Source organism: Schistocerca piceifrons, chromosome 1 (genome assembly GCF_021461385.2).
Source record: "Schistocerca piceifrons isolate TAMUIC-IGC-003096 chromosome 1, iqSchPice1.1, whole genome shotgun sequence".
Lineage (NCBI taxonomy): Eukaryota > Metazoa > Arthropoda > Insecta > Orthoptera > Acrididae > Schistocerca > Schistocerca piceifrons.
The window spans coordinates 378,165,890-378,181,869 of record NC_060138.1 but is presented as its reverse complement, the minus strand read 5'-3'; positions in this window follow the sequence as shown (position 1 = coordinate 378,181,869).

Genomic DNA, 15,980 nt, shown 5'->3' with positions numbered 1-15,980 from the left:
GGCAGCGGCCGCGCCGTCTGGTAGACGTTTATCATCGGCTAGCTGCAGCGCCGAGCGGCCGATGCTGCGCCAGATAGCGACGGCGGTCCGCGCGAAAGCGCCGCGCCGCTCCCGGGGTCGGGTAACCGCGGCTTCCAGTTACGTGAGCCGCCGAGGCGCTAATCTACCGTTACCTGTCTGCATCGAGAATGTCACACCACACGCCGCAGGGAGTCGCAGGCACGCAATGCCGACACCTCGCTGTAATCTTTCCTGTCCACCCGTCAACACTGTAGGCGTCTGTGCACTGCTGTTTACACACTGTGCATGAGTGAGCAGTCAGTAGTACAGCACATTTCGCGTACTGATCCGATAACCTCCCCATGCCACCAAAGAACGCAAAATCCCCAAGACTGGCAAGGTATTACAGAAGTTCGAAATATGGCGCGTACTTCAGTGCGAGATGCTTTTAATGATTTCCACAACGAAATACTGTCTCCAAATCTGGTAGAAAACCCAAAGAGATTCTGGTCATACATAAAGCACACCAGTGGCAAGACACAATCAATACAATCACTGCGCGATAACAACGGCGAAGTCACTGATGACGGCGCCGCTAAAGCAGAGTTATTAAACACGATTTTCCGAAACTCCTTCACCGAAGAAGACGAAATAAATATTCCTGAATCCCAATCAAGAACAACTGCCAAGATGAAAAACATAGAAGTAGATATCATCGGTGAAACAAAACAGTTTAAATCGCTTAATAAAGGCAAGGCCTCCGGTCCAGATTGTATACCAGTCAGTTTTCTCTCAGAGTTGTTGTTGTGGTCTTCAGTCCTGAGACTGGTTTGATGCAGCTCTCCATGCTACTCTATCCTGTGCAACCTTCTTCATCTCCCAGTACGTACTGTAGCCTACATCCTTCTGAATCTGCTTAGTGTATTCATCTCTTGGTCTTCCTCTACGATTTTTACCCTCCACGCTGCCCTTGATGCCTCAGAACATGTCCTACCAACCGATCCCTTCTTCTAGTCAAGTTGTGCCACAAACTCCTCTTCTCCCCAATCCTATTCAATACCTCCTCATTAGTTGTGTGATCTACCCATCTGATCTTCAGCATTCTTCTGCAGCACCACATTTCGAAAGCTTCTATTCTCGTCTTGTCTAAACTATTTATCGTCCATGTTTCACTTCCATACATGGCTATACTCCATAAAAATACTTTCAGAAACGACTTTTTGACACTTCATCTATACTCGATGTTAACAAATTTCTCTTCTTCAGAAACACTTTCCTTGCCATTGCCAGTCTACATTTTTTATCCTCTCTACTTCGACCATCATTAGTTATTTTGCTCCCCAAATAGCAAAACTCCTTTACTACTTTAAGCGTCTCATTTCCTAATCTAATTCCCTCAGCATCACCCGACTTAATTCGAATACATTCCATTATCCTCGTTTTGCTTTTGTCGATGTTCATCTTATATCCTCCTTTCAAGACACTGTCCATTCAGTTCAGCTGCTCCTCCAAGTCCTTTACTGTCTCTGACAGAATTACAATGTCATCGGCGAACCTCAAAGTTTTTATTTCTTCTCCATGAATTTTAATACCTACTCCGAATTTTTCTTTTGTTTCCTTTACTGCTTGCTCGATATACAGATTGAATAACATCGGGGAGAGGCTATAACCCTGTCTCACTCCCTTCCCAACCACTGCTTCCCTTTCAAGTCCCTTGACTCTTATAACTGCCATCTGCTTTCTGTACAAATTGTAGATAGCCTTTCGCTCCCTGTATTTTACCCCTGCCACCTTCAGAATTTGAATGAGAGTATTCCAGTCAACTCTGTCAAAAGCTTTCTCCAAGTCTACAAATGCTACAAACGTAGGTTTGCCTTTTCTTAATCTATCTTCTAAGATACGTCGTAGGGTCAGTATTGCCTCACGTGTTCCAACAATTCTACGGAATCCAAACTGATCTTCCCCGAGGTCGGCTTCTACCAGTTTTTCCATCTGTCTGTAAGGAATTCGCGTTAGTATTTTGCAGCTGTCAGAGTATGCTGATAAAATAGCTCCACATTTAGCAATTATGCACAACCACTCGCTCACAGAAAGATACGTACCTAATGACTGGAAAATTGCTCAAGTCACACCAATACCCAAAAAGGGAACTAGGAGTAATCCGCTGAATTACAGGCCACTAACGTCGATTTGCAGTAGAGTTTTAGAAGATATACTGTATTCGAACATTATGAAATACCTCGACGAAAACGATTTATTGACATACAGTCAGCACGGATTCAGAAAATATCGTTCTTGTGAAACGCAACTAGCTCTTTATACTCATGAAGTAATAAGTGCCATCGACAGGGTATGTGAAATTGATTCCATATTTTTAAATTTCCAGAATGCTTTCGACACCGTTCCTCACAAGCGTCTTCTAATCAGACTGAGTGCCTGCGGAATATCGCCTCTGTTGTGCGACTGGATTCGTGATTTCCTGTCAGAAAGGTCACACCTCGTGCTAATAGACGGAAAGTCATCGGGTAAAACAGATGTAATATCCGACGTTCCCCAAGGAAGTGTTAAAGGCCGTCTATTGTTCCTGATATGTATTTACGACATAGGAGACAATCTGAGTAGCCGTCTTAGATTGTTTGCAGATGATACTGTCATTTACCGTCTTGTAAAGTCATCAGATGATCAAAACGACCTGCAAAATGATTTAGATAAGATATCTGTATGGTGCGAAAAGTGGCAATTGACCCTGAATAAAGAAAAGTGCGAAGTTATTCACATGAGTAGTAAAAGAAATCAGCTAAATTTCGATTACGCGATAAGTCACACAAATCTGAGGTCTGTAAATTCAACTAAATACTTCGGGATTACAATTACAAATAACCTAAATTGGAACGATCACATAGAAAATATTGTGGGTAGAGCAAACCAAAGACTGCGATGCATTGGCAGAACACTTAGAAGGTGCAACAGGTCTACCAAAGAGACTGCTTCACTACACTTGTCCACTCTATTCTGGAGTATTGTTGTGCAATGTGGGATCCGCATCAGGTGGGACTGACGGATGACATCGAAAAAGTACAAAGAAGGGCAGCTCGTTTTATATTATCGTGAAATAAGGGAGATAGTGTCACAGACATGACACGTGAATTGGAGTGGCAATCATTAAAACAAAGGCGTTTTTCGTTGCGACGGGATCTTCTCATGAAATTTCAATCACCAGTTTTCTCCTCAGACTGCGAAAACATTCTGTTTGCACCCACCTACATAGGGAGAAATGATCATCCCGATAAAATAAGAGAAATCAGGGCTCGAACGGAAAAATTTAAGTGTTCGTTTTTCCCGCGTGCCGTTCGAGAGTGGAACGGTAGAGATTCAGCTTGAAGGTGGTTCATTGAACCCTCTGCCAGACACTTTATTGTGAATAGCAGAGTAACCACGTAGACGTAGACGAATTGCACACAATCCCTTACTAACTTGTCAATCGCTCGTCACATTCCTCAGTCATCTCTATATTCGTACCACACGTCCCTTAGCTTATAAGGAGAGATCCCCCAGCGCTGGTATTGACTTTTTGAAACCATCTATACGCTGATACAGATTAAAATCCCAGGTGTCTTACCTTGCAACCATTCACCCTGCTAGCCACTCATTTTAGAGTACTAGGTTAAAAATGTCGGAAATTTTATGTGACGTTCAATAGAATAAAAAAAAACAGGTTTGCAGGATGATTGTGTGGTGTAATATATAGGGCAAGACTTTCTTGTGCAGAGGACTGTGAGTTCGAATCTGCAGGCACGGTAACTCAGTGTGTTCGGTCAGAGGGCTACTCGCCCTCTGTAATAAGAAAACTGAGTAATCAACGATCATCTTGAAAGGATGTCTTGTGACGTCCGCCTAGACCAAACGCAACGAACAATACCCAATTAAAAAAAAAAGAAATCTCGTGAAGTGTCTCAAATTCTTTTCTTTTTCAAATCTTTATCAAAATGACTTTGATCATTATTTTTGTTCAATTTATTGCTTTAATTGTAATTTTTTTCACTTTCTGTATCACGTCGTTTTAAACGAACTTTTTTATTTGTTCTCGTTGTTTATTTTTGTCATTCTTTCTGCGCTCGGAATTTTTGTGAATGTGGATTTAATTATACTTATCTATTACAGTATTTAAATATTTGAAAATGACGATCTATTGTTTAAAAAAGAAAAGGCTGCATAATGTATTTATACTGTCTGTGCAATAGTGTCAAAAATGTACTTTTCATTAAAAGATAGGCACTTTTTTGGATGGTGATCTTCATACAAACATTTAAAATATAGCCTAAATTCCTATTGCACTATTGCAAATAACACAGATGAAGATTTAAATAAAAGAAGAGATTATACTTAAACCGTAATTCAGGAAAAATCAGAAATAGATATAATGAATGCAGGAACATGGGCAAAAAGAAGAGTGATAAAGCGATAGAAATTAATTAAAATACCACGAACAAAGATTTCAAGTGGCCAAATGATAGAAAGAAAAATGAGAGCAAATGAAGAAGATAATACGATATTTAAAATGATATGACAAAGGAATAGAAAAAGTTACATTTACACCGATTAATAGAAAAGAATTATGTTCCAAGTCATTTCGATGAAAATTTCAACTAACTAACATGGTTTGTACTCACGATCTCCTGCATATGAAGATATTAAACTGGCCATTTCACCACGCAACCAGAAGGCAGAACAATACCTTTTTTAGGCTATTAATGGATTCAAAAAGTCGATCCCAACCCTGGGGATCTCTCCTCGTTACCAGTAAGTGTTTCATAGACAGCACTCAAGTATGGGGCCAGTGTAGAATAATATGAAATATAGAAGTAAAAACGTCAACAGCCAAGATCACTAACCATAACTTTCTTTTGATGATCGGTTTCGACAATCTAAGTTGCAGCCATTGGATCTTATGCCAATACACCTCAACGAATCTCCAACATCGGTACAATATATCGTGTCTCATCATTCAAGGAACATGAAAATGTGGTACATTCATCTATTGTATGAGCACTAGCTTGTGTAGTCGGTGCAACATGCATGTTTTTTACGTAAACCTCTAGTTTAATGATTGACGTGCCGATGTTTCACATGCTTCATGTTCCTGGATGCTTTATTATGATGTGACACGGTGTGTTGTACAGATGACGCAGATTTATTGAGGTATATTTGCTTAAGATTCGATAACATCAACTTACATTGCCGAAGATGGTCGTAAGAAATAAAGTTATAGCTAGCGATCTTCGCAGTTGAAGCTTTTCCTTCTATATTTGATATTAAGTAAGTGTTTCGTTTCAGTTTCATGTGCACTTCTGGTTATAAGCAACATCTATCACAACAGGACTTCCCAGCGTTGCAGCATCACTCTCCACGTCCTGTCCCTAAGTAATTTTAACCTACTACTCCCCCATCCTCCTCTCTCTTCGCCCTACTTCAACCCTCCTTTTCTCACTTTCTCTCCCATTTCAACCTTCTCCTCCTGTCTCCATTCCACCCAACCACCCAACCTTCTCCCCTCCCCCCCCCCATTCAAATTCATTATCTCTCCTCCCTTCTCCTACACTCATTATTAGTCCCATTCCCTTCCCTCCTCAATCTGTCTCGTCAACCCCTCCTCCATTCCTCTCCTTCACATCAATAATTTTCCTTCTCTCCTTTTCCCTTGTCTTCTGTCCACTAATTTCCAAAACCAAATTTTTTTTCAAGACCCTTCTTTATCATACGTCCGTCATCTCCTCTACAATCCGTCTTCAAGACCCGAAGCTACACTGTTGGCTAGTAAAGCCGCAACACCGTGAAGGCGGCATACAACAAACGTGAAGTTGGCATTAAATATTCTACAAGCTTTGATATGCAAATGATTAGTTTATCAGTTTAACTGCACAAAACAGGTTGAAGTGAAGCTATACCCTCGGGAAAATTACGGCTGTAGTTTCTCCTTGCTTTCAGCCGTCCGCAGTACCAGCATAGCAAAGCCGGTTTGGTTGATATCACAAGGCCAGAATAATCAATCATCGAGACTGTTGCCCCTGTAAGTACTGAAAAGGCTGCTGCCCATTTTCAGGAATCGCACGTTTGTCTGGCCTCTCAATAGATACCCCTCCGCTGTGGTTGCACCTACGGCAAGGCTATCCGTATCACTGAGGCACGCAAGCCTCCCCACCAGCAGTAAGGTCCATGGTTCATGGGGTGGGGTGAGAAAATAAAGACATAAAATATCTTCACCGATTTATGCGTAGTTACTATGCATTAGTTGGAGCAACGTAATTAAAGTATGATTTGTAGTACAACCCATTCGTACTTACTTAAAATTGTGGTTCTTTGTTGCACAACTCGTTATGGAGTGGAGAAACTTCTCCACAAAAGCAGTAAAACTTTTGTTATGTATCTCAATCCTTGTACGTTGCTTTACTTTTTTCTCGTGGTTGCACAAGTCTTCATATGATTTTACATGTGGTGGATTCGTCATTCTGTTGGAGAACTGTGTCTTGACTCTAACGTTGTCTTGACACTTATTAGGAATAATTGTTGTCTTCATAGTACTAGTGCTTTAGTGGAATCCGTTGGGTATCGAAGCTCAAATGTCGAATCAACATAGTAGTTGCTTAAAATATGATAGGGAATGGCACACAAGATATTAAATTTTTCCGCTGGTGTTGGATAACCCATTGCTGATATTAAGGTCGTAAGCGACAGAGCGTGTATACTCAGTTTACATAATGTTATGAAGTTGTGGTCGTAATTCATACAGTGAAATAAGGCTCTTAAATTGACAGCATGGAATGCTGAAGAGAGGTCTTTCGTTCATGACTTCCTTCCCTTGCCCTTGCAAATGAGACAGTGACAGGATCAGCAATAAGCACGGAGACTGTGTGTTGTGTGGAGTGGAATACAAAAGAGACAATCAAGCTACGGGCTTTCAATACATGAACCATTACAGCAGAAAATAAAGAGACAACTAACGAGATCTCTAGTACTAGGCAACATTGAATACTGCTCATTGGTGATATATTTTGTTGCGAAACAGTAGAAGAGATGCAGTTGATAAAAAAGATTGGATACAAAGTGCCCAGAGGAGGCAGCAAAATCAATGAATTATTTACCTTCTCTTGAGTAGCAAAAGAAGTGTTAATGAGACAAGACGGAAAGAATGAACACAATTGATGCATATAGTTGGCATTGTGAGCGGCAGGAAAAGATAAGAAGTTGTTCATTAACTATGTGCGACTGTGATGAATGACTGAAAGATCAGTGTATTTGTAAAACAAATGAAGAAACTCAAGGTGAACGGGTGGAATGAAGTTACCGTAGCTGTGTGCAAGGAGAACGAGTTAAGCACGTTCGAAAATAACAGTGGTGTGGCAGTACAGAGTTGACGATACAAAACAGACAAGTTGTAAAATGTGCTACTGCCTTACATTCAGTTCAGAGAATGTAAACAGGAAGTGAACTAAAGACAACATAAAAGATGATGGTCTGTGTTATTAGATAAGGACAATAGAAACACTAGTACAGAACTTAAAATATCTACTCTAATGTTCATTGAGTTACATGACATTCAGTTGGAAAAGACTATTGTTATTTATTGTTATGTATGAGAGAAACAGGTTCCTATAGCTAGTCTTTCAGATATTCTGACAAAAGGAGAAAGAAGTGACTAAACTACATATTATTTCGACAGGTAGTATACAAACAGATTGATAGAAAACGTAAAAAGAGAATACAAGCGTTTGAGATGTGGCGATCCAGAAGTATGGTGAAAATGAAGTGGACTGGAGTTTAAGAATTGAGCAGGTTCTGTACCGAATCGACGAGAAAAGCAACATGGAAAACACTAGTAAGCAGAAAGCACGTGATAGACTGTATGTTGCATGTATTAATACATCAGACAGGGTTTCGAACCGACAGAAAATCGCCATATTGGTACAAAGTACTCCCGCCATGCCCTGTACAGTGGCCTGCGTAATAGACACGGGGGGGTTGTGCTGAGAAATTACTGTTAAGAAAAAAATCCCACACATTGCCCCGTGTCCGAATTATTTAGCATTGAAGTTAGCGAATCAGGTGGTCGCGCGCACAAATTCAGGTAGATCAGAGATTAGATTAGATTAGTACTTGTTCCATAGATCATGAATACGACACTTTGTAGTGATGTGGAACGTGCCAGGTTAATAAAAGCTGTCTATACAAGATAGTACATTACACAAAATATTACATGACACTTAATATTTTTAATTTTTGTTTTTGTTTTGTGTGTGTGTGGGGGGGGGGTTAGGGAAATTACCCACTTACTATATCCAAAAATTCATCTAATGAGTAGAAGGAGTTGCCATTAAGAAATTCTTTTAATTTCCTTTTAAATGCTATATGGCTATCTGTCAGACTTTTGATGCTATTAGGTAAGTGACCAAAGACTTTCGTGGCAGCATAATTTACCTCCTTCTGAGCCAAAGTTAGATTTAACCTTGAGTAGTGAAGATCATCCTTTCTCCTAGTGTTGTAGCGATGTACACTGCTATTACTTTTGAATTCGTTCGGATTGTTAATAACAAATTTCATAAGTGAATATATATATTGTGAGGCTACAGTGAAGATCTCTAGCTCTTTAAATAAGTGTCTGCAGGATGATCTTGGATGAACACGCTTTTGTGCAATGAACACTGTTTTACTCATTGATGAGTTACCCCAGAACGTGATGCCATACGAAAGCAGAAAATGAAAATAGGCGTGGCAAGCTAATTTACTCAGATGTATATCGCCAAAATTTGCAATGACCCTAATAGCACAAGTAGCTGAACTCAAATGTTTCAGCAGATCCTCAGTGTGTTTTTTCCAGTTCAACCCCTCATTAATGCATACACCTAGAAATTTTGAATATTCTACCTTAGCTACCGATTTCCGATCGAAGTCCATATTTATCAATGGTGTCATTCCATTTACTGTGTGGAACTGTATATACTGTGTTTTGTCAAAGTTTAATGAGAGCCCATTTGCAGAGAACCACTTAATGATTTTCTGAAAAACATCGTTTATAATTTCACCAGTTAATTATTGTCTGTTGGGTGTGATAGCTATAATTGTACCATCGGCAAAAAGTACCAGCTTTGCATCTTCGTGAATATAGGATGGCAAGTCATTAATTTATACTAAGAACAGCAGAGAACCCAAGACCGAACCTTGCGGCACGCCATTCTTGATTGTTCCCCAGTTTGAGAAATGACCTATTTTTTACATATTATGTGAACCGCTTATTTCAACTTTCTGCACTGTTCCAGTTAGGTATGATTTAAACCATTGGAGCACTGTCCCATTCATGCCACAGTACTTGAGCTTGTCTAGAAGTATTCCATGACTTACACAATCAAAAGCCTTTGATAGATCACAAAAAATCCCAACGGGTGACTTTGGTTACTCAGAGCATTTTATATTTCATTAGTGAAAGTATATATAGTATTTTCCGTTGAAAACCCCTTTTGGGAACCAAACTGACGTTTTGTTAAAACTTTATTTTTACAAAGGCGTGAAGCTACTCTACTATACATTACTTTTTCAAAAATTTTGGATAAAGCAGTCAGAAGAGAGATTGGACGGTAGTTGTTGACATCAGATGTATCCCCTTTTTCATGTAGTGGTTTAACGATGGCATACTTCAGTCTGTCTGGGAACATACCCTGCTTCAGAGAGCTATTACATATGTGGCTAAGAATCCCACTTATTTCTTGGGAACAAGCTTTTATTATCCTGTTGGAAATGCCATCAATTCCATGTGAGCTTTTTTCTTGAGAGAGTTTATTATCTTCCTAATTTCAGCAGGAGAAGTGGATGGAATTTCAATTGTACCAAATGGTGTGGGTGAGGCCTCTTCCATTAACTTCCTTGCTTCTTCTAATGAACATTTAGACCCTATTTTCTCTACAACATTTAAAAAATGATTATTCAAAACATTTTCGACTTCCAGCTTGTTGTTTATCAAGTTTCCATTAGCTTTGATGGTGATACCATCATCCTGTACTCTTGGTTGCCCTGTCCCGCTTGTAATGATATTCCAAATTGTTTTGATTTTGTTATCAGAGGTATTAATCTCAGACATGATGCACATGCTTCTGGACTTTTTAATAACCTTTCTTAATGTAGCACAGTAGTTTTTATAATATTTGGCTGTTTCTGGGTCATTACTCTTTCTTGTTGTTAGATGCAGTTCCCTTTTGTGGTTACAAGATATTTTTATTCCTTTAGTAAGCCAAGGTTTTTTGCATGGTTTCTTATAATTAGATTTAACTACTTTCTTGGGGAAACAGTTTTCAAATTCTCTTACAAGTGTATCATGAAATAAGTTATATTTTAAATTAGCATCGGGTTCCTTGTACACCTCATCCCAGTCTAACTGCTGAAGATTTTCTCTGAAATTTCTAATTGTTGAGTTTTTAATTGAACGCACAACTTTGGAGGGTAATTTTGAATTACTGAATGGAGCTATGTCATATACTGTAACTAGCTGAGCATCATGATCAGAAAGCCCATTCTCAACAGGACAAGAATTTATGATTTTAAACCTGTCTTGGTCTATAAAAGTGTTATGTATCAATGTGCTGCTGTCCTTTACTACCCGAGTTGGAAAATTAATGACAGACGTCAAATTGAAAGAACCGAGCAACACTTCCAGGTCATTCATCCTATTACACTCTTTTAGTGAATCAACATTGAAGTCCCCACAAATAATAATTTGCTTACCCCTACCGACAGATAGCACAATAAGGCATTCAAATTTTCCAGGAATGAATGAAAGTTTCCTGAAGGGGACTTATATACTGTAGCAATTATAAAAGAGCCCTCCTTCAGTTTAAGTTGACAGGCACATGCTTCTATATGTTGTTTTAGATAAAACTTTTTTGTATCTATCCTTTCTACACAGTGATAACTTTTGACATATATGGCAACTCCTCCTTTCACCTTATTCTCTCTACTCATATGTGCAGCTAGTTTATAACCACTGATATTTACCTTTTCCATATCAGACGCAATGTGATACTCAGACAGGCATTTTATCTATTACATTATAAGTTTCAATGTCATCTAAACAAACCAGGAGCTTATCTACTTTATTCTTCAGTCCCGGGATATTTTGGTGAAAAATGGTAACATTATTTATACTTTACTTTTGTGAGAATCTACTTTTTTCTTTAATCCACCAATATTTTGGTTAAATATGGCAACATTATTACTTACTTACTTGTACGTGCTAAAATGCGGTAATGCACGGACATTTATGGGTCCGTGAGTTTCTACTTATTCCTCTGCTCTTTACCATTTGTAATGTGCCTTTTTCGGAAGTGATAAATTTAAGTTAGGAAACCAAACAGAGGATGCGTGTGGCGACACTGACTCTGGCAGGTTGATTGAATTTGCGCGCGCAGCGGTGGGATTGGCTAACTTTAACGCTAAATAACTCTGAAACGGCGTAACGTATCGAATTTATTTCTTAGCGGCCTCTGCTGAAACACACTTATAAGCTTTTCAGATTGTTTCTGACCATCTTGCATGTACAGGTCTGGTTTGACTGCGTAAGCTATGATTTCCTCTCGTGCCCCATTCCCTTCATTTCAGAGTAGCTCTTACAGTCAACGTACCTAACAATTTGGTATACGTATTCCAGTCCGACTTTTTCTCTACAATCTAATACCTTGCACGGGCCCCTTTAGTACCATTCAAAGCTTCCATGGTACTAAAGGGGATTATATAAAGTGAAAAACAGTAAGGAAAAGAAACAGATCGGAATATGTATAAGATATAATTGAGGGCATAGGGTGTAAACGCTACTCTGTGATGGAAAGAATGGGACAGGAGAGGAAATCACAGCAGGCGGAATCGAACAGGAGGCTGATGACACAGATTGAATACATGAATACTTTCTGATAATATACAGATGCGGGCATACAGCAAACAAAGTTAATATGCTTCGTGCAACACTACCTGCTCAGTTACTTATTTTCCCGCTTACTGAATCTGTAAGGGGAAGGGAAATTTCAAGATTATTAGTTCTTACACTTAATGATATTAATAGCAGATTAAAGCCTTGAGTTGATCCATGAGGCGTTTTTGGATAAATCAGTTTGTCATGGCTTTTAGCCGCCAAAGGGCACGGTCCGATTGAATGTTCCTCTTCAACATAAACTTTTAATCAGACAGGTAACCAGTGCTGGTGAGTGCAGAGGACATCCAGCGGTAGTAGTTCGAGTAATGATCTGCAGGCCCTTCTACGTCTACCTCTACAACTACATGGCTACTCTTCGTATCACACGTAAGTGCCTGACAAAGGGTTAATCGAATCTACTTCCAAGTTACTCATGCTGGCAGTTGTTCTTGATTCGAATCCTGGAGTATTTACTTCGTCTTCTTTGGTGAAGAAATTTCGGAAGGCTTTGTATAGTAACTCTGCCTTAGCAGTACTGTCATCGATAGTATTTCTATTGCTACCGCGCAGAGGAGGCATTGATTGTGTCTTTCCGCTAACATACTTTACGTACGACCAGAATCTCTTTGGTTTTACTGTCAGGTTTCGAGACAAAGTTTCGTTGCGGAAACTATTATAAGCATCTCTCACTGACGTCCGCGAAATATTTCGAGCCTTTGTAAAAGATCACTAATCTTGGGGGTTCTGAGTCCCTTTAAATTTGGCATGCTTTTTTCGTTGTTTCTTGCTACAATATTCTGATCTTTTTTGTTTATCAAGGGGGATCAGATCCGTCGTTTGTTAATTTCTTTGGTATAAATCACTCAACATTTTAGAAGCAGGTAATGGTTTGAAAATTGACGAAACGCTTCGAAACAAGTCACTAATAGAAACCATTAAATGCAACTGTGAGGGAAACCTTAATAAATTATTAATAAATTAAGTTGCTGATCTTTACACCAACACAACGTTAGAAATGCATAAAGAAAGGTGATCATGTTTCACTTCACTTTAGTTGGCAAATATTTTCGAAGTATATCGTAATAAAAACTAAAAGTCATAGTAGACGGATGGACTTACGCACAAACAAGTGGAATGTCATGAATATTTTTGACGGAAAAACGTTACAGCAACTATGGTGTCGTGGTAATAACAGCAACAGTAGGAAAATCTGACTTGGTAATTACTGCGGCGTGGAGCATCTAAAGCAGTGGACGTCAAACTGTGATTTTGCGGCCCGAATTTAGTATTCGTGCTGCCCGCTTTCCCAGCAGTATTTTATAGTAATCTGCAGCTAGCAAGAAACAGCCGAAACCAAGAACGTCACCTAACGTTAAGAGCTTCCTAAGGGCATAGTTTTCGTGGTTAGTAAGAAACATAAATACAGAAACAGTAACATTTTAAGATGTGTTTAATTTTAATTTACGTTGGTGAATTCGGCATGAGCTAAGTACAGTTGACCGCTTGCCTCAGCGGCAGAGAGGAGAAAATGTAACGCGACCACTGTGCAGTTAAGAGGATGTGAGAGGAATCATGTTTAATTGCTTGTCTTCTATTACTGACGACAAATGGGCATACGTGACTCGTACCGATTAGATATTATATATTTTGTCACGGAAGTACCATAGATTCATTAATGCACATTACAGAGAGGGTCATCTTAAAGTTCAATACTTCTTTGTAGCAAGGAACATTAAATTAATTAAGGCTTTTGTAATACAACGCATAGTGAGCAGAAAAAACTGACATTCAAATCATTTATCAAACTTTTTGTGACAATGTCGTATTCAATAGTGCCTTCAAATCTAGGTGCAAATAAATTACTATTATTAACCAAAGTCATTCTCGCAAATAGTAAAAGCGACACTTTACCACGCAGCTGTACTGTCTATCACAAGTGTTAGGTTGCAGATGTTGTCGGCAATCTGAAACCACAGTCAGCACGAAGTGTTCCAAATGGTGCCGACATATAGCGATCAGTACTTCGAGGCCGCCGGCCAACTTTTCACGCCTCTACTATAGAACGATGCTATCAATTACATAAATTACCTAGACGCGGAATTTTGTGAGCGATCTTCAAATTATAGAAACAAAAATCTTTAAGGTCGGTGCGCTTGATAGTTCAGCTCACGTCTTCAGTGGTATCTGACTGGGCCAGTCACGTCTTGCAGTCTAGTGTACAGTGAGGTGACAAAAGTCAAGGGATACCTCCTAATAGCCGGCATCTGTGGCCGAGCGGGTCTAGGCACTTTAGTCCGGAAGCGCGCTACTGCTACGGTCGCAGGTTCGAATCCTGTCTCGGGCATGGATGTGTGTGCTGTCCTAAGGTTAGTTAGGTTTAAGTAGTTCTGAGTTCTTGGGGACCGATGACCACAGATAATAAGTCCCATAGTGCTCAGAGGCATTTGAATTTGCTCTCCTAATATCGTGTCGGACCTCCTTTTGCCCGGAGTGGTGCAGCAGCTCGACGTGACAACAGATCGTTGGAAGTCCCCTGTAGAAATATGGAGCGCTGCTGCCTCTATAGCCGTCCATAATTGCCAGAGTGTTGCCCGTGCAAGATTTTGTGCACGAACTGACCTCTTGATTATGTTCTATAAATGTTCTATGGGATTCATGTCGGGCGATATGGGTGGACAAATCATTCGCTCGAAATACCCAGAATGTCCTTCTTGCCAATCGCGAACAATTGTGGTCCAGTGACATGACATCGTTGTTTGGGAAAATGAAGTCCACGAACGGCTGCAAATGATCTCCAAGTAGCCGAAGATAATTATTTCCAGACAATAATCCATTCAGTTGGACCAAAGGACCCAGTCCATTCCATTTAAACACAGCCCACATCATTATGGAGCCACCACCGGCGTGCATGGTGCCTTTTTGGTAATTTGGTTCCATTGCTTCGTGGGGTCTGCGCTACACCCGAACCAGTCCTTACCAACTGAAATCGGGACTCGGCTGACCAAGCCACGGATTTCCAGCCATCTAGGGTCCAACCGATGTGGTCACGAGCCCAGGAAAGGTGCTGCAGCAAAGACTTCCGCGTCGGTAATCTGCCTCCACAGCCCATAAACGCCAAATTTAGCCACACTATCCTAACGAATACGTTCGTCGTGCCTCCAACTTTGATTTCTGTGGTCATTTCATGCAGTGTTGTTTGTCTGTTAGCACTGAAAACTCCACGCAAATGCCGTCTCTCTCTGTCGTTAATAGAGGGCGTCGGCCACTGCGTTGTCCACAGTGAGGGGAAATCACTGAAATATTGCGTACACTTATCGCAAGAAAAGGAAACACCACGAAATACAATCAACAAGTTAATGTTGTTCGCAGCCAAAAGGAAATGACTAACGGCTGAAGCCGGCCCACTTCTACAGACTTCAACAGATTGAAGACTAGGGAGCGATCGGCCTGCTTGAAGGTAACACACTGTGCGTACTCTGAATACTTGGCCGTCTGCCCGACACACACTGTTGCAGTTGTCGGTGCGCCGGGACCGATAGCAACGCAGCGCGACTGCTCCGTCGGCTGTCAGGTGCAAAGTGTCTTTAATCGCGGTGTAATGAGAATACTGTCTCACATGACAGACAAAGGTATCACGCGTTTAGAAGACGCAATGAGGATCGAATGCCATCGAATAGGCGAAAATATGGGCGAGATACGAAAGAGGTACATCACAGGTACATTAATTAAACATTTTTATACTTAAATATAGTTTGTCGTCGTCATCATCATCATCGTCTTCAAGGATCAGGTCTTTTGATCTGTTCAGCCTCAGAAGTGTTCATGCCATCTCTTTAAGGGTCGTCCAACTCTTCTGTTTAAGGGTCGTCCAACCCTTCTCTTTCCTGATGAATTATATTTTATTGCAGCTTTAGTTATCCTAGTATTAGACATAATAACTTAGTTCGCAATTTTAGAAAATATATAGATTCAAGACCATTACATAGCCATTCACATACGAAGAATATAAGAACAGGAGGGACTATATCAGTTT